The sequence below is a fragment of the Canis lupus genome, chromosome 4 (assembly GCF_003254725.2).
Source record: "Canis lupus dingo isolate Sandy chromosome 4, ASM325472v2, whole genome shotgun sequence".
Classification (NCBI taxonomy): domain Eukaryota; kingdom Metazoa; phylum Chordata; class Mammalia; order Carnivora; family Canidae; genus Canis; species Canis lupus.
Window position 1 is genome coordinate 53,182,623 of NC_064246.1, and position 19,050 is coordinate 53,201,672.

Consider the following 19,050-nt stretch of genomic DNA (forward strand, 5'->3'; position numbering starts at 1 on the left):
AATGACAGTTCATTAAAGAAGCATCCATGCTACCTGAGAAGGAGGACTGGACAAGATAATTTAATTGGTCTTTTCTTTCTCCTGAGTATTTCTGCTGCTTGGATCTAACACATGCTACAAAACATGTCCATCTCTGAGGCTGGTGGAAGTACCAACCGCAAACACTCACTACCTTCAGTCTCTGAGTTTGTTCCAAGGACATAGAACAAAAGATTTGTGGTCTTTCTTTCTGGCCTGGGCTTTTTAAATCATAAGCACAAGAGAGGATGTTTAGATTATAGTCACATCGTGACAGAGCTGAGCCCAGATCTTGAGAGACAAATGTACATCTATCTTTCTTTCTTTCTTTCTTTCTTTCTTTCTTTCTTTCTTTCTTTCTTTCTTTCTTTCTTTCTTTCTTTCTTTCTTCTTTCTTTCTTTCTTTCTTTCTTTCTTTCTTCTTTCTTTCTTTCTTTCTTTCTTTCTTTCTTTCTTTCTTTCTTTCTTTCTTTCTTTCTTTCTCTTTCTTCCTTCCTTCCTTCCTTCCTTTCTCTCTGATTTTATTTATTTGAGAGAGAGAGAAAGAAGAGAGAGAGAACACAAGCAGGGGAGAGGGGGCAGAGGGAGAGGAAGAAGCAGACTCCTGCTCAGTAGGGGGCCCGATGAGGGGCTTGATCCAGGACCCTGAGATCATGACCTAAGCCAAAGTCAGACACTTAACTGCCTAAGCCACCCGGGTGCCCCCACCTGTGTTCTTTAATATATATATTTGTGGATGGGTTTGTGATTTGTGGAGCCGCTAAATTTTAGGGTCCCGGGCATGGGGTCCCTTGCCCGGGGCTAAGGGCAGTACTGAATTCACCCTGTGCTTTGAGGCAAGACTTTTCGGAGTTAGGTGAGTTTCATGTTTTAGGGCAGGGAGCTGAGGTGGAGGGAGCTGGGATCTACTGGAGGGCCTTCCACACCCTCTGGGCCTCAGGCTCCCCATTTGTTCTAGAAGGAGGCGGGGCTTCCCCAGGGCTGGTGGCATCAGCATCCAGAGAGTGAGGATATAATGAGCTCCATTGAACCGCAGTCTCCTCGCCTGCAGTCCTGACAAAGCCCTTTTCTCCCGGAGCCACAATAGCACTGTCAGGCAGGTAGCAGGGCCTGCAGCATTGTCTCCCCAGAGAAGAACAACAGGGTTCACTGTCTGTCCCAGGCTCGTCTACGAGGGGAGGGCGGTGACTTTGGAAGGGTCTGACCAGCCAGAGACAGATGGGCTCTGTCCTCAGCCAGCCAGGCTCTGGTCAGCCAGTTATTCCCCGTGAACAGGAAAAAACTAATTTTCCAAAACCCGAATTCCTAAAACTTTGGTCCTTCTAAGTGCACTTCCAAATGCTTTATGTTACAGAACAGCCCTGCCCAATACGGTAGCCACCAGCTCCACGTGACCATTGAGAATGTGGAAAGAGGCTACTGTGAACTATGCTAAGCACTGTTAATATTTTGGGCCACATAATTGTTTGTTGTGGGGGGCTGTCTTATGCACTGCGGGATTTTAAAAAATTTTTATTTATTTATTCATGAAAGACAGAGAAAGAGAGGCAGAGACATAGGCAGAGGGAGAAGCAGGCTCCATACAGGGAGCCTAATGCAGAACTCGATTCCAAACCCCAGGATCATGACCTGAGCTGAAGGCAGATGCTCAACCGCTGAGCCACCCAGGCCTCCCTGAACAGTGAGATTCTTGTCAGTATTCCTGGTTCCATGCCAGTAGCACACACTGCCTCCCATTCCTAGGCTCCCCTGATTGTGACAACCAAAAGCATCCCAGATAATTGCCAAAATCTTCCCCAGGTTGTAACGTGCCCAGATTTCAAAGACTTAATAAGATAAAAAATATAAACTATTAATAACTTTTTATTATTGATCACATGCTGAAATAATATTTTGGATATTGTGGTTTAAATAAAATATATTGTCAAAATTAATTTTCTCTACTTCTTTTTGTAAAGTGGCTACAAAATGATGGAAAATTACATAGTGGCTCACATTATATTTCTATTGGACGTTGTTATTTATAGAGGACTTGTTATATGTTACATGCTTATAAGTTATGCGCATATATGTATATGCATGCTCATGTAATCTTTCAGCAATCCTGGGAAGCAGGTTTTATTATTATCCCCATTTTCCAGATGAGGAATGAGGTGCAGTGAGGTCACCAAGCCTGTAAGTCAAGAAGCCAAGAATCAAACGCAAATACCCTTTTAATACTACACAGACTGAATGTTCTAGGTCTAGTAACATGCCATGAGACTTGAGTAGGTCACTTCCCCTCTTGGCATCTTACCCCAGGTAAAAGGGCTAGACAAGATGCAGCTTGTGGTCCTTTCCAACCCGCAGAGCTGGTCTTCTGGGCAGGGTGGGGAAGGACAGATGGCTATCACCTCCCTCACACTGACCTGGAATCATGGGAATCTTGACTGTTGGCATGCAGAGGCTGGCCAACTCCTCTTCTTTAGGTGGGTCCCCAGGATGGCTGCTGTTCTCATAAAAAGCTTTACTGTCACCAGAAACAATACTTGGAATGGCCACAGGTGCACTCAGACTGGCTCTAAGAAGAGCACCATGCCCAGGGATGAGTCCACATGCAGCTGGCATCAATAACGATTATTAAAACAACACACTGTTACTGACTGTGTCCTCTGTGTGCTAAGCACTTTGCAGGCATTGGCCCACGTGATCATTGCAATCCTGTACTCTGGTACCATTTTAGGTCCCATTTTACAGATAACGGAACTAAGGTTCCGAAAGGTAAAGTGACTTTACCAAGATCATGCACAATGGTAAAGACAACACTTCAAGCTGGACTTGCAGATTCCCAGAACAGCTCTCTTAACTAAGGAGCTGGTTTGCAGAGGTCAGACGCTTCTTCCCAGACCTCTTGCTGGCCCTGCTCTGTATGGGTAGCTGGGAAGACTGGGACCATCCTTACAACCTTCAGAGTTAGAGCTGAACTAATCAACTCTCTTAGTCTGCAGAAGGGGAAACTGAGGCCACAAGAGGGAAAAGGTCATGCCCAACATCTCTGCTACTTTGTGGCAGAGTCAGAACTTTACTGATAATCACTCCAACCCTAATCCAGCACTTTTATCTCCCACGATGCTTTATTTATGAGCAGAAAAGCCCGACCATAGGGCAAAAAATGAGAGTTATTATTTTTTGGCCACTTTTTAAGGATGAGCCAGTGCACTAAGGACTGCATACACACTGTCCCATTTACTCTTCACAGTAAGACTCTTGAGTCAGGTGCTGCTATGATGCCCATTTTAGAGATGAGAAAACTGAGACTCAGGCAAAGTAACTTGTCAGGAATCAAACAGTGCAGCCAAGATGAAATCCAGCAGGCTGATTCTAGAGCCATTTCTTGATTGCAATCCTCAGGCTGATCACACTGCATTTAGGGGATCCCTTATCAGAGGATCTGCCCACAAGTGGACGAAGTTTCAAATTCCTACAGAGGGCAGAGCTTGCTGCGAGGGATCTATGGGGAAGCACAGCATCGTTTGGCCTTGGTGTGGATGTGCGGACAGTGTAATGCACTTAATTCATGGAAAAGATCTTCAGATCCTATGGAAAACCAGCTATCGTTAACATAACAATACTGAGATGAACTACTGCTGCACAACCTCCATGTTTCAGGTTCTTTGCATGTATGAACTCTAATCCTCATGGTAGTCGTAGGAGGCAATGGAGTACCCTAGTTTTACAGCTAGCTGATGACGGTGAGAGTCCGGGAGGTCTGGTGACTTGCTCAAAGTCACACAGATAATAAGTCGCTAAGCCGGGATTTGAGCAGGTCCTCAAAGCTCTACTTCAGTGTCTTCTGTATTCCCTTCCTTTTGCTTGTCTGAGTCATTACTGGGGCTGGTGACTCAAGGTGGGGGGCCCTGGGGAGCATAGTGATGCCCTGCTCCTGCACCTGTTTGGTGCTTAGCATTTGTTCTGTGGGAACAGGGAGGACAAGGGCACCATGCGCTCTGTGGCCACAGGGAGGACTGCTTTTAAAGTGGGAAGAGTCATTTGAGAAAGGACAAACTTAGGCTCTGTTTTTTCGTTTGGGTTTAATCAATTAACCCATCTTAGGCTTTGGGCCTATCTGAGAGGTTGGTATTAAAGGGTCAGGGGATATGAGCTTCTAGTCCTCATTCTGGGACCACTCATAGGAGTGGGACCAGAGGACCAGAGGCAAGGTCCTTCTCATCTGGGCCTCAGTTTCCACAATATGTGCAATGAAAGGAAGGACTAGATAGTGGTTTTTAAAGCCTTTTTTTTTTTCTTAATGAGGTGGAGGTAGGTACCAAACATTTTTTTTTCCCCAAGGAGAAAGCTAAATGGAAGGACAACCTACAAATGTTCAAGAGGTGCTTCTCTCATTGATACAGGGCAGGAGCCTAGAACCTTGTCACCTTGGCCTCCATGTTATCCCCTGCTGCCCCCTTCCCTGCAGCAGCCACTGAGCCATCTCCCATCCATGCTAGGACTTGGAAAATCCTAGGTTGATACTGGGGGGCCTGTGTGGCCCCCTGAGCACACAATGTTTGTATCAGCCATTCTTCTTATGAGATGCTCCCCTAGAACTAGTTTGGGGCTCAGAAGAGTAGCCAGAGACTTTACTGCATGGAGAGACTCTTGAAGGGATGCCTGTGCACACAGGACCTTAATTCTCCAGGCCAACTTGTAAGGGTCCTGAGACACAGTCACGTTGTGGCCAAGTGGGTCTGAACTCTCCTGCAGGTGGTATAGTCTGAGTCCCTGGGGGAGGTTCTCACGCACTCTAGAGTGGCATTCCGTGTGAGAGGGCTGTAGCAGTATGGGGAGGGTGACGTGTTTTACTTGCCAGCCTGTGAAGAGCTCAGCCTCCTTCAGGGCTTCTGGGGAGGAAGAGCAGTTTGAGTTGTGTGTGGGTCTCACCTCCACCACACACAATGGCTGTGTGGCCTTGAGCAAGTTATTTACCTTTCCTGGGTCTCAGCTGTCTTATCTGTAAAACAAAGATAATGATGATGGTAATGATAATCATAAAGTTACCTCGTGCTGAATACCTACTCTGTGTAGATTCTGTGTAAGTGCTTTGCATTTATTACAACACAGCAAATCCTCACATTAACCTTATGAGGCAGGTGTTGTAGTATCCATTTTACAGATGTGGAAGTGAGGCACAGAGAAGATATGTGGTTTGCACAAGGCATACAGCTACAATTATCAAATAGTAGGCAAAGTTTTGTTTTTCTGACTCCAAAGCCAACATTTTCATCTGCAACATTATCTTGACTTCTTAAATTAAACCTGCCTCAAAAGGCTGTTTTGGGAATCACAAAAGACAACCTATATCATAAACACAGAGCTGGCACATAGTATGTGCTCAGGAAATGGGTTCTGGTTCCTCATCTCCTGCTAAATGTCTGAAAGGTCCCCTACAAGCCTGAAGGAGTTGGTGAAAGTCTGTCTACAGGTCCCTTTCTTCCCAGCAAGTGAAAGTAGGGAAATGGAAGAGAAATCTATCTGATCTCAGGAAAAATTGCTTTTCTCCTACAAAAACCTTCTTTAATGAGTGTTTCCCAAACTGTGATCCTGAGACATCATTCCACATTGTCCCATGTTCAGTAAAGTTTGGGAAATGCTGCATTCTCAACCGTCCTCTGTGAGATGCTCACAGCATATTAGCATGTTAAAGACACTGAGACGTCCTGCCTGTAAAGAATCCTGCTCAATGTAGTTTGACCCAGAGTGTTCCAAACCCTGCTCATTATGGAATTCCCATGCCTCACCCCTATTAATATCCTATTAACATAATACCTATTAACATCCTATTCTAAAGAACATTCTTGGGAGGGAAGCTGATTCTTTTCCATTCATGCAGATAAAGTAACTAAAGGCCAAAGAGCTTATGTGGATAATCCACAGTCATAGAGCCATAAGGATAGAAGCTTTGTTCTCAAACTCACCACTGAGACACACGCAGGGTAGAGCAGTGGTTAAAAGCAGGAACCTGGAATCGGATGGACTGGGCTTATATCCTGCCTCTGCCATTCCCTAGCCAAGTGTCCTTGAGCAGGTCACTTAACCTTCCTGGGCCTCAATTTCCTCATCAGTCACATGGGGACAATATGGTGTATACCTCATCAGGCAAACTGGGGGATTCAGTGAGTTAATACAAGAAAAGTGTTCAGGAGAGCATCTGGCATAAAATAGTTAATTGTCATTGTTCCTACTAGAGTTTGCGTAAAATGAAGTTTACCCAAGTGTCCATGGCACTCTCCGTGAGTCAGAGGTGTGGATGCTACTTTAGAGAGTCTGCTGCTGGCAGCCAGGACTCACCGGGGCCTTGCTGGAGGGAGGCCAGGGATTGCTGGCAGCTCTCTGGAGCCCCTTGTCCAGCCACAGTTCCCAGAAGGTGTGTGTGGAGGGGTGCCCTACACGCCTTCCCCTGGGGCCAGACCTCTCGGTGCTGCCAGACCCAATAGTCTCCCCAAATCTGCCTTCTCTCCCTGTCTCTTGTCTGAGCTCAGAGGAATCCTTGCTGGAATTGTCACTTTGCAAAGCTAAGACACACGTTCAGGAAGGAAAGCTGGGGTAAGCAGTAAGCTTTGTGCAAGAGACACTGGCTTTTGAGCCAGATGGTTCTTTAGAGTCAGGCTCCAACACTTTCTAGTTTTGTGATTTTAGCTAAATCACTTAACTTCTCTCAGTCTCAGTTTCTGTTTGTAATATGGAGATAATCATGGTACCAAGTTTCTAACTTTCCTGTGAAAGTTAGTTGTGTATTATTATACTCAAGTAATAATAACTAAGATCTCATAGGTGCTTACTATGTATCAGTTCTAGCAGCCTGGGATAGCCAATGCCATAATGACAAGATCCTGTTCTTATGGAGCTTACATTCTAGAAGGGGTAGCCATGCTACAAACAAGCAAACAACTAAATAAAAAATAAATCAGAGTATAATAATTAATATGGAGAAAATAAAATAGAGTAAGGACAGAGAATGACTGGCAAAATGGTTGGGGAAGACCTCACAGAGGTGGTGATATTTAAACTGAGATTTGATTGATTGACAAGTAGTGATTGATTGACAAGGAGTGAACCATTAAAAAAATCTGGGGGAAGAGCCTTCCAGACAAAGGGAACAGCTAGTGCAAAGGCCCTGAGGTGCAAGCAAACTTGGTTTGTTTGAGGAGCAGAAGGAAAAACTTTTTGATAGGGGAGGTACAAGATAAAATCATCTGCTCTTAGTATAGACCCAAGAGCAATAAAAACACAAAAACTGGTCCCACAAAAACTTGTGCACAAATGTTCATATCAGCATTATTCACAGTGCCCAAAAAGTGGAAACACCACAAATGTTCATCAACTGATAAATGGACAAAGTTTGGCACATTCATTCAATGGAGTATTACTTGGCCATAAAGAGGAATGTGGTCCTAATACATGCTACGACATGCATGAACTTTGAAAACATTATGCTCAGTGAAAGAGGTCAGACATAAAAGGCCCCATATTATATGAAGGGTCCAGAGTAGGTAAATCTATAGAAACAAAAAGTAGATTAATGGTTGGGGCTGGGGTGGGGGCGGGGGAGAGGGGGGCGTAGAAATGTGGAGTGATTGCTAAAGGGTATGGGGTTTCCTTTGGGGGTGATAAAACGTTCTAGAATTAGATAATGGTGATTGTTGGACAACTTTGTGAATATATGAGAAACCGCTAAATTGTACACTTGTAAAGGATGAACTTTATGGTAAGTGGATTGTATCTCGAGTTTTTAAAAAATCGGAGTTCTAGGCAGGGGCCAGCTTAGAAGTTATGCTTAGGAGTTTAGGGTGGGTATTACTGAGAGGCGCATTACTACAGAAGAGGGTCCTAACACACACACACACACACACACACACACACACACACACAGCACACAGCTGGCCCAGGGCCACACAGCTACAAAGTGGCCAAGCTATGATTCACACCTTCGCTGTCTGGTTCAAACCCCATTCTTGATGTAGAGCTTGTGTACAGCCCAGGGCCTGGTGTACATCCAACAAGCACTGCATACAGGCACGCGATGAATATATTTAGGAGCTGGGGTTTCAGTTTCCATATTCCTCCCCTCAGGGCTTCATTCTCATCGCCGCCTTCCTTCTCTGAGATGCACTCTCCCACCTGTCTCGATCCAGGAGAAAGGCCCGGGAGCAGAGTCTGCGCCCCCCCCCCCCTCCCCCCGGGGGGCAGAGCCACTGCAGTGGGCGCCCAAGCCTCCTCCTCTGCTGCTGTCAAGGCCAACACAGTCACACTGGAAATTCTGGTTTGTGAGCAGGGACTGGATGAGGAGCCCCAAAGGAATCCGGAGCGTGGGTTAAGGTTTCTTCACCCCTTGTCAGGTGGCAGAGGGGGCTAAGCCGCCCCTCCACCCGAGGACCTCTGCCCCGTGGGGTGTGGGGGAGGGGCCGTGGGCGGAGCCACGTCTGGATTGGCTGCAGACCCAGGCGCTGGGCCCATTAAAAAGCCACACCTTTTTTTTTTCAGTTGAGCTGAGGATCAACTGGTGATAATTATCTGCATTTCGCCCTGCAAACAAAAATGTAGATGTTTGTTTTGGGACTAGTTCAATAAATATGTTTGTGCCTCTCCATCTCGCGTCCTGCATTCCCAGGAAGCCTGGTCTGTGCGGAGTGGTCTGACCTATAGTCACATCCTAGCAGAATCAGGAGTGAGTGGCCCTCATTTTAGAAAAGGGCCTAACTGGTGATTTTTACCTTTTTTTTTAGGGGCCCTCACATCCCTTTAAGAATCTGACAAAGATTATGAACCCTTGCCCCAGAAAGATGCACCCACCTATCTGTACATCCTCCTCACTGAATTTCAGGGGAGTCAGGTTAATAACCCTTGGCTTTTGGCCAAAGGGGGGAAGAAGTCTTAAATTTTTGAACGTGCATTTCTATTGAGACAGCACTTCATAAAGAATAGTGAAGGCTGAGAGTGATCTCTATGGTATCTGAATGGCAGCTTCAACAGTTGCATACACATGTAAAAATCCACTGATACTTTACTCTTAACATGGTTAAGTTAAGCCTTGAAGCTGCCTTCTCTGGTTAAGTCAATCTTACTAATAATCGAAACTATAAGTCATTGAGTGCTAATCCCTGTGGTGCACGTAACATACCTAACTTAAAGTCTCACATCAAAGAAAAGCATATTATCACCATTTCACACAGAGGTTTCACTGAGTTTAAGACCAAGACCATGAAGCTGGTTAGCGGTAGCACCGGAATGCAACCCCAGGCCTAAGTGACACCAAGGCTCTACTAACTATACTAACTTTCTTCTTTTCTTGGCTCCAGTAGCAGCAGGGGGGGGGGGGGGGGGGGAATGGGAGCTGAAGTTACAGGAAGAGGAGATACTTGCTTATCAGAGTTTCCTAAAGATGACCTCAGAGCTGTGACCCTGCTCCCACCTCTTTTTTCCTCAAACTGCTGAATTTCAGTTGAAATGATGGGGCTTTTTTAAAAGATTTTTTTTTAAGTAATCTCTACACCCAACATGGGGCTTGAACTTATAACCCCAAGATCAAGAGTTGCATGCTCTACCCACCAAACCAGCCAGGCATCCCTACCTCTAAATGTATGGTTTTCAAATTATAAAACTTATAATAATTTTTAATTAAAAAATTGCAGTTCAGAAGGGTATAAAGTGAAGGATAAAAGTCCACTGGCTATTCTGTAGTCAAGAGACAGTCACCAACACTAACAGATTCTTTAAGATCTATCCAGAAATTATGCACACGTACCCACAGAAGTGTACATTCTTTTTAAAGATGGGATCACATTATACAGATTGCACTTCAAGTTGCTTTTTTTACCTTACAAGGTATTTTGCAGACTTTTACATATTAGTATATATGAAGATAGATTATTATATTTAGAATACTGCTTTTTAGAATATCCCAATGTACGAATATTTCCTACTTATTTAATTACAGTTCTACTGATTATCAGTAGGACAGGTTGTTTTCCGGTTTTAATATTGTGAACTCTGCTATAATGGACATTCTTGAACATATCTTTATACATGTGGTAGTTATACCTATAGGAGAAATTCTGGAAGTGAAATTTCTGAGATAAAGGGTTTGCTTATTTAAAATGTTTCCTCCCAATGGGTTTGTAGTAGGCTGAATATTAATTAGCACCCCCTCCCCATATCCATGTCCTAATCTCTGGAATTTGGGATTTTACTACCTCACATCATAAAAGCGATTTTGTAGATGTGATTACGAATCTTGGGGTAGGGATCCCTGGGTGGCGCAGCAGTTTAGGGCCTGCCTTTGGCCCAGGGTGCGATCCTGGAGACCCAGGATCAAATCCCACGTCGGGCCCCCAGTGCATGGAACCTGCTTCTCCCTCTGCCTATGTCTCTGCCTCTCTCTCTCTATCTCTCTCTGTGTGACTATCATAAAAAAAAAAAAAAAAAAAGAATCTTGGGGTAGGAAGCCATCTGGGTGGCTCAGCGGTTGAGTGTCTGCCTTCAGCTCAGGGCATGATCCTGGGGTCCTGGCATGGAATTCCACATCAGGCTTCCTCTGGGGAGCCTGCTTCTCCCTCTGCCTATGTCTCTGCCTCTTTCTCTGTGTCTCTCATGAATAAATAAATAAAATCTTAAAAAAAAAAATCTTGGAGTGGGATGATTATCTTGGATTATCTGGGTGGGTCCAATGTAATTACTAGGGTCCTTTTAAGAGAGTGCAGGAGGTTTAAGCCAGAGGAGAAAGTCACTTGAGAAGGGAAGGAGAGGCTGAAGGGACATGACTATGAGGCACAACCTCCAGAAACAGCAAGAGGCAAGGAACCGATGGTTCTCTGCAGACTCCAGGAGGAATCAGCTCTGCTGACATCTTGATTTTTAGCCTAGTGACTAAGTTGGAAGACTGTGGTCTTTTGATGTCCATAATTGTAAGGCAACACATTTGGATTGCTTGAGGCCATTAAATTGGCAGTCATTTGTTAAAGCAGCAATAAACAGGAGACCAATACAGGGCTGCATCCTCTTTAGACCAGAAGTTGTTAACTTGTCTAGATTCCTTTGGGAATATGAGGCTATCCATGAAGCACCCTCTCTGAAGTAGAAAAAGATGCACCTATATATGTGTCTACTATTTCAGAGAAACCATGGACCCCCAAAGCTCGTTCCCAGACCTCCTAAAGTTAGAGCTGTCCTTTCAGGGCCTCAGCTTTCTTTTCCTTTCCCCATTTCCCAAAGGTAGGCTGAGATTCGTGTCTGTGGTTTGAGAAATATCAGATTGTTGGGAGGAGTCCCTAGAGGTCATGTACTCATTTTAAAGATGGAGAAAAAGAGGCCTGAGGTAGAAAAACTAGGACTTGGGATGCCTGGGTGGCTCAGCGGTTAAGCATCTGCCTTTATTATTATTTTTTATTATTTTTTTTAAATAATAAATTTATTTAAGCATCTGCCTTTAGCTCAGGGCATGATCCTGGAGATCCAGGATCGATACTGCATTGGGCTCCCTGCATGGAGCCTGCTTCTCCCTCTGTCTGTGTCTCTGCCTCTCTCTCTGTGTCTCTCATGAATAATAAATAAAATCTTTAAAAAAAAATTAAAAAAAAGGAAAAGAAAAACTAGGACTAGATCCAGATCTCACAGTTCCTGATCCCAAGTACTCTTTGGCTTGAATAACCTTTGTCTTCAAGGAAGGAGGAATATGGGATGCATTCCTGGGCTCAGCTGGGGTGTTGGAAACACCTCAAATTATAGATGAGGAAAATTTTCTTAACTGAGCAAACACAGGCAGTATAGGCCTCCCACAGGCTGGTGTTCCCCTCTGTTGGAGTAGGAAGTGGTCACATAGAAGACCGCTTCAGGGACCCCTGGCTGCAGGCTCCAGGTCCTATGAATTAATCCTGAGCTTCTCTGAGGAGCTCAAGGGCCTTTCCAAAAAGGGCTGGGATGGGGAAATAGGCCTTGCCTTCTCCCCGTTGATTTTTAGGAATAACTCAATCTGACCTCCTGGCTTTCTAAATTTCTGGGGCAGTACCCTCCAAGTTGTTTCCTCTCTCTCCTCTAGACCTCTTGATTCTTGACTCTGTTGGAAAATAGCCTTGGATTGAATGGGGAGAAGGGGTAATGAGCTCTTCTATGATATGCTTTGAACTTCCCTGGGGAATCTGAAGGGGAAACCCAGGTTGGAAAGAAGGAAATAGGACCCTTGGCTGCAGAGGGGAAAAACAAATGATCCTGGCTGACTGAACCCTCTTTTCTGAATCAGTTCCAGTCATTGAGCACTGACAATGTGCCAGGCACTGTGCTAACATGATTTGCAGCAGTCTCCCCTTAACCACAGGGATTATGTTTCAAGACCCCCAGTGGACTCCTGAAACTGTTACTGAACTATATATATATAATGTTTTTTCTTACATACATACTTAAAAATGTTTAATTTATAAATTCAACAGTAAGATATTAACAACAATAGCAATACACCATCATAATGTGAATGGGGTCCCTCAAAATGTCTTCTTGTATTGTACTCCCTCTTCTTGTGATGGTGTGAGATGATAAAATGCCTACGTGATGAGATGAAGTGAGGTGAATGGTGTAGTGTCATGTGGTGTAGTACTAGGCTACTACTGACAACACACCAGAAAGAGGTTCATTTGCTTCCAGATCACAGTGGACCATGGGTCACTGAAACAGTAGAAGATGAAATGACAGAAAAGGGGGGATACTGTGATATTATTCTATTCTCTCAACCCCAGAAATAGGAATTATCACTGTTACTATTCTTATTATAAGGAACCTAATATTCAGAGAGATAGAGAACTTGCTAGTCCCTTGCAGAGTTGAGTTTTCAAAAACCAAGTTTTTAATCACTCTCTTTCACCCCTATTCTTGGCTGAGAAGGGTCCCAAGAGGGAGAAAATCACTCCCAACTGCTCCCAGCAGGTTGTGTCTGCGCACTGTCCCCCAGCTGCACGCCCAGCCACTACTCCTGTCCGTGTCCCTCCCTCTCCTAGCCCACCTGCACAGTCCTCCCTACACCCCTGTAGGGTAAAACCATGATGCCTATCGTCCACACCAGACAATTACTCCTTTTTTCTCTTCCCTTTTATGATGGCTGCTGTTTTGAGGCAGGCTAACTTGTTGACACGAACCACACGGCAAGCTTTTTGAGGGAGCAGGGGAATGGAGTCAGTCAGCAGACATAGATGGAACACTTTCGATGTGTCTGGCGCCTGCCGTGAAAAGCTCGGGCGCTAGGATGGTGCGCAAGACACCTGCCATCCCTGTACTCATGGATTGTACTCATCAAATGGTCACAGTGCACCGTGGACCACAGTTTTGATAAATGACCAGAGCATCAAGTAGAGGATGCACAGAGTATTTCCCAGAGCGACTGGGACTAGGTTTCCAGGAGGAAGGGCATTTGAAGTGAGGCCTGACGGGGGGCACTTGGTGGGATGAGCGCTGGGTGTTATGCTAAATGTTGGCAAATTGAACTCCAATAAAAAAAATTTTTAAAAATGAAGTGAGGCTTGAAGGAGGACAGAAATGCTTAGTCTGTGAGGACAGGGAGGTGGTGGTGGTGGGGGGCAAGCATTCCTGGCAGGCCCGGCAACGTGAGCACCTGCAGGGGGCCAGGGACAGCCTGGTCCAGGATGAATTGGAGAGGCCAGTGATGGGGGCTGTTTACCTTCCCCTGTTTTCGGAGTCGGGGTCCTCAGGTATAACAGGGGGATGCAGATTGCAGGAGCCTATGTGCGAGCCGCGGGGGCGGGCCGGGCTGTGCTGCTGAGGCCCTTGCACCCCAGGGGGAGCAGCGAGCCTTCTCCAGCTCCCGCCTGCATCCCGGCCACAAAGTGGTGTAAGAAAAGCCCCAACCAGGAGGCTCTTTGATTTCCCATTTTCCCGTTGACCTGCAACTCCAGAAGGCAGAAATCCCTGGGTTTTATTCTGACTAATGAAGGCGGAGCTTAGTATTTTTAGCTCCGATAGCATCTCCCAGCATATTTTCCCAGGGAAGCCCCGCTCGCCCCATCCTGCCGGAAGCTCTGGGCCAGCGGGGGGCGCGCATCTGGGAAGGCGAGAGGGCTGGGAGGGAGCCCCCCGGGGGATCCGGGTAAATCAAACCAGATGGGGGGGGACTGCCTGGGGGGGGCGCTGGTTCCTCGCCTCCTTGCCTAGAGGGGAGCAAATGGGTCTGACCCTTCCCCCCTTCTGGCTTTACTTACACTAGCGCAGCGGGAGGCAGAGTCAGAGCCCTCCAACCATCTGCAGGGACTGGGTCAAAGGTACCAAGTATCATATGTGTCGACATCAAAGTTCTACACCACACTATTAAATGGTTAGAAAATATGCTCTGTCTTCCTGACAAAGAAATATACCTTTATAACACAAAAGAAGGCACAGGTCAGGTTGAGGGTTTTATAGGATTGGGAGCTGGGAAAAACACCAGAGGACTGAATTATTATTACATATTCTTGGACGTTCTGTTGTTGGGCCGGTGGTGTGGGGATGAAAAAAACAAAACTATAAATCGAACTCTTAAATTAATATGCATTTATACTATACATTTTATCTTTCTTGCCTTCATTTTAGTAACATTGTATGTTATAATCCAGACCTCCCAGCCTCTGGCTTTCTGGAGATACAATTGAAATAAAAATTGTATATATTTAAGGTGTACAAGGAGATGTGTGGATGCATGTGTTCACTGTGAAATGATCATCACAACTAAGTTAATTAACCCATCACCTCACATGTCACCTTTCCATTATCCGCGGGGTGAGAACACTCAGAAGCTTTCTTTCTTTTTTCTTTCTTTCTTTCTTTCTTTCTTTCTTTCTTTCTTTCTTTCTTTCTTTCTTTCTTTCTTTCTTTCTTTTTCTTTTAAGATTTTATTTATTTGTTCATGAGAGACAGAGAGAGAGAGGCAGAGACAGGCAGATGGAGAAGCTGGCCCCATGCAGGGAGCCCAACGCGGGACTCGATCCCCGGGCTCCAGGATCACACCCTGGGCCAAAGACAGCACTAAACCACTGAGCCACCTGGGCTGCCCAGAAGCTTTCTTTATACCATTTGTGCTCTATTGTCCGTTAGACCAGATCAGACAACCTTTCTTGAGTCACTGTAACTCTTTGGTTTTCATTAATTTTAGTTTGAAGAAATTCTGCTCTGGTAAGAGGATGGCACCTGAAATTGTCAATAGGATTTTTTAAGCACTACTTAAAAAATAAGCAAGGTATTTTACCGATCACATTCAACTACTGTAATGGGGTCACATATAATAACCGAAAATATTACAAAATATTTTCATTTTATTATACAAATATCCCTTACAATATCATTTTCACTGTCTCTTTGCAGCATCTGGAGCATATAGTATTTCTTGTTTTTTCAACTTTTTCAATTCTGGGATTGATAAGGAAACCTCCCTAAAAGTGGCCAGTGGATTCCCTTGTTCTGATCTTCCTCAGAACAATACTTTGACCATGATGGCCAAAAAATAGTTTGTAAGCAAGTTGGTTTGGCATTATTTGCATGTGAATCTTCTTTGTCATGCAAAGTATTTTTTTGTTTCACTGTTTCGATTTCTATTTCATTAGAATGGCATTTTTGTGGCATACATCACATGCATTTTCATTTGAGGAAAGCCAATTTCTGTAAAATCTGTAAAAATATTTGCGCCCCCTTGAAGCAAATTAGACAAACCTAGATGACTTTGATTTTTTTGGTAATGTCAATAATAGTAAGCAATAATGCAGACCAAATGACTATAGTGTACATTCAAAATGAATTTTATTTTCTCATAAGACCACTGCTCACTTTTTTGAGGATGTTCTGTGTCTTTATTTAAATTTTCGGTTCAGTTCTTTTATCCTATCTAAACTAAATCTAATTACTTGAACAGCATTTTGTCAGCAGTTCTACTGAGTGTCTGAAAGTGGTTATAATGTGAAATGGTTATAATGTGATATGTGTTTCATCAAACACTCTATCTTTGAACAACAGCTCCATAAACTGTTGTAGGTAATTTTTGTTTGTTTGTTTCAAAAAAGGGGACATCGTTAGAGGCACAGTTGTAACCTATGTTGCCTAGTAACAACTTCAAGCTGCATGCATTCTGTGGCACAAAAACACTCCTGGATTTTTGGTTAAAATTGCCATTCTTGTAGGCTTGCCCTCTTTCCTCACCTGTATGCCTCTACAGCTCAAGCTTCCATGCCTCCCAAGCAGAATGCATCCCTGGGGCCAGTGGCAGCACAGTGCACAAAACCTTCACTACACTTGGAGGTCACTGCAATCAAGGACATGGCCTAAAAATAAGTGTGAAGCTTCTACTGGGGCCTGAACAGCATCGGTCACAGGGTGGATGTTTAGGATCACAGGCCACCGAGCCAGCACCAAGCATCGGATTTTGAGGGACGCAGATGCACAACGCTACTTCACACGTGCATTGTTTTGCAGACTGTGACTGACATTCAGGGCCTGGTAAAGTGTAGGGTTAGGGGCAGGAGCAGGTTTAATCTAAGCCGGTCAGGGCCTCTTCTTGGCCAACATTTGATTTTGGAAAATTCTTTCTCTTCAGTCTTTTGGTGCCTGCATCTCCTTGTGTCCAGATGCTCATTTTTCAAGTTTAGGCAGAAATGGAACCTCTTGGGCACCTGGGTGGCTCAGTGGTTGAGCATCTGCCTTTGGCTTGGGTCATGATCCCGGGATCCTGAGATCGAGTCCCATATCAGGCTCCCTGTGGGGAGCCTGGTTTTCCCTCTGCCTGTGTCTCTGCCTGTGTGTCTCTCATGAATAAATAAATAAAATCTTAAAAAAAAAATAAATGGAACCTCTTCCCTGAAGTCCTCCCTGATATGGCCCTCACTCTATCTTACTCCAACGGGAAGAACACGCTTTCCTCTGATCTTAAGAGACACCTGGTGTGACTGTCTCTTGGGATCCCTTTAGGATAGAGGTGCTGCAAAGCATATTGTTATATGCTTAGTGGTTAAGACCTTGGATCTGGATCCAGACTTACTGGACTTTGAATTCTAGCTCCTTTCCTTACCCTTTATGAGATCTGTGCCTCAGAATTTGGCACAGGAAATGGGAGTAAATAGCAGTACCTACTTCCTACAATTTGTGACATTTAAGTGAATAAAGAATTTAAAGCATTTTTTTCTGATGCCTGGCGTAAGGAAGCTCAATAATTGCTAGTGATCATTAGAATTGTCATATTCTCTCCGTCACGTTCTTATTCACGATATGGTTTTATTCCTTCTAGAACTCCAGGAGTTCCTTTAAGTCTGTGACTATGATCAGTTTTTAATCATACAGAGTCTTGCAAATAGTATTCAAGATGTGTTCTCAAAGCAATGGTATCCCAACCTTCAAACAAGTCCAGGGCCCCCAGAGACAGAGGCTTTTTCAGACCTAGACTTTCTCTTCCCTAGCGTTATGAATTGTGTTCCCCACTCCAGAACTCCTGTGTTAAAATCCTAGCCCCCAGTACCTCAAAATGGGACCGTATACAGAGACAAAAACCTTTATTTAACAAGGTAGGTTAGGCAAAATGAGGCCATATGAATGCATCCGAATGCAATACGTCTGGTGTCCTGCTAAGGAGAGGAAATCAGGACCCAGACACAGCCAGAGGGAAGACCCTGGGAAGACAAAGGGAGAAGGTGGCATTTAAAAGCCAAGGAGAAAAAAAATAAAAATTAAAAAATAAATAAATAAAAGCCAAGGAGAGACTCTTAGAAGAAACTAACCCTGATGTTACCTTGGTCGTGGATTTCTAGCCTCCAGAAAGTAAATTTCTGTTGTTTAAACCATGGGGTCTGTGCGATTTTGTTATGGCAGCCTTAGCACATGAATATGTTCTGCTGCCCAATTCTCTCCCATTGTGAAAATGTTTTCTCCCTTCCATCTGAAATCCTTCAATATTTTGCCAGGTCCCTGCTTCCCAGATTGTGCCCAGGTGTTAGGACTGCCTGCGAGTCAGTGGTCCTTCTCTTCTGTGAGTCTTGTTTTTGTTATTTGTATACATCTAACATGGACTTCTATGTTCTTAGGCCAGTATTTTTCAAAGCATGTTCCATGAGAGGGTCACTAGTGTTGCAGAGAAAGGTGTTCCCGAAGTCATGGCCACTAGGCAATGTGGTTATTCTAGGCTGATTAGGTGCCGCAGGACTCACAACACTGGAGATCTTCAAGAAGGGAAAGAGCGTGAGGCGTTCCCCAAACCCAGATGGCCACAGAACCCCCTTTTCACTGAGCATCTCTCAGGACTATACCAATTGCATACCATCTACACCAGCTCAAATATACAACCCATAATGATGAGATTCCTTGGAAGGTGGTGACACATGGCTGAAAAAGATTGCAAATTTGTGAGTCAGGCCCCTCAAAGTACCCCCCTGGGACATTATCGGGAATCGGGATAGTAAAGCTGGAGGGGACCTCAGATTATTTTGTCCAAGTTGAAAAAGAGGGAACCAACGCCCTAAGAGATTAGAGGGCTGCCCAAGGCCAGAGCCAAAGGGGAGTCATAATGCCCTAGGACTCATCTTTAGGAAAGTTGCTGCTCCATTAAATATGAGACTCCAAGTACTGGTGTTGGTTTTAAACTCAACCTTCTAGTGTTCTGGTGTCACCCTTTCTGATGAGGGGGGAGAGGTACCTTCAGCCTGGGAACTCCCCTGACACCATGCTGGGCCTTTTTCCTGATACCAGGCTCTGCTCTATCTTACTCACCCAAAAACCTGAAAAGTCCAGTGGCCCTAAGTCTAGGTTCGGGGTCTGGCCTGGCTGATCAGTTCATGCCAGCATGAGAGAAAAAGCTCAGGCTTTGAAACTGGGTTCAAATCAGAACTGTCACTTAGTAACTGTGCGGAAACACACTGCAGAGCCTCTCTCTCCAAGGTGGGATCTATAACACACAGAGTGGCTGCGGCTGATTCGAAGAAATGGAGGGATGGGTTTTAGCACGGTGTCTGAACACATCAGGTCTTGTTAAATATTAGTTCCCAACTCTCC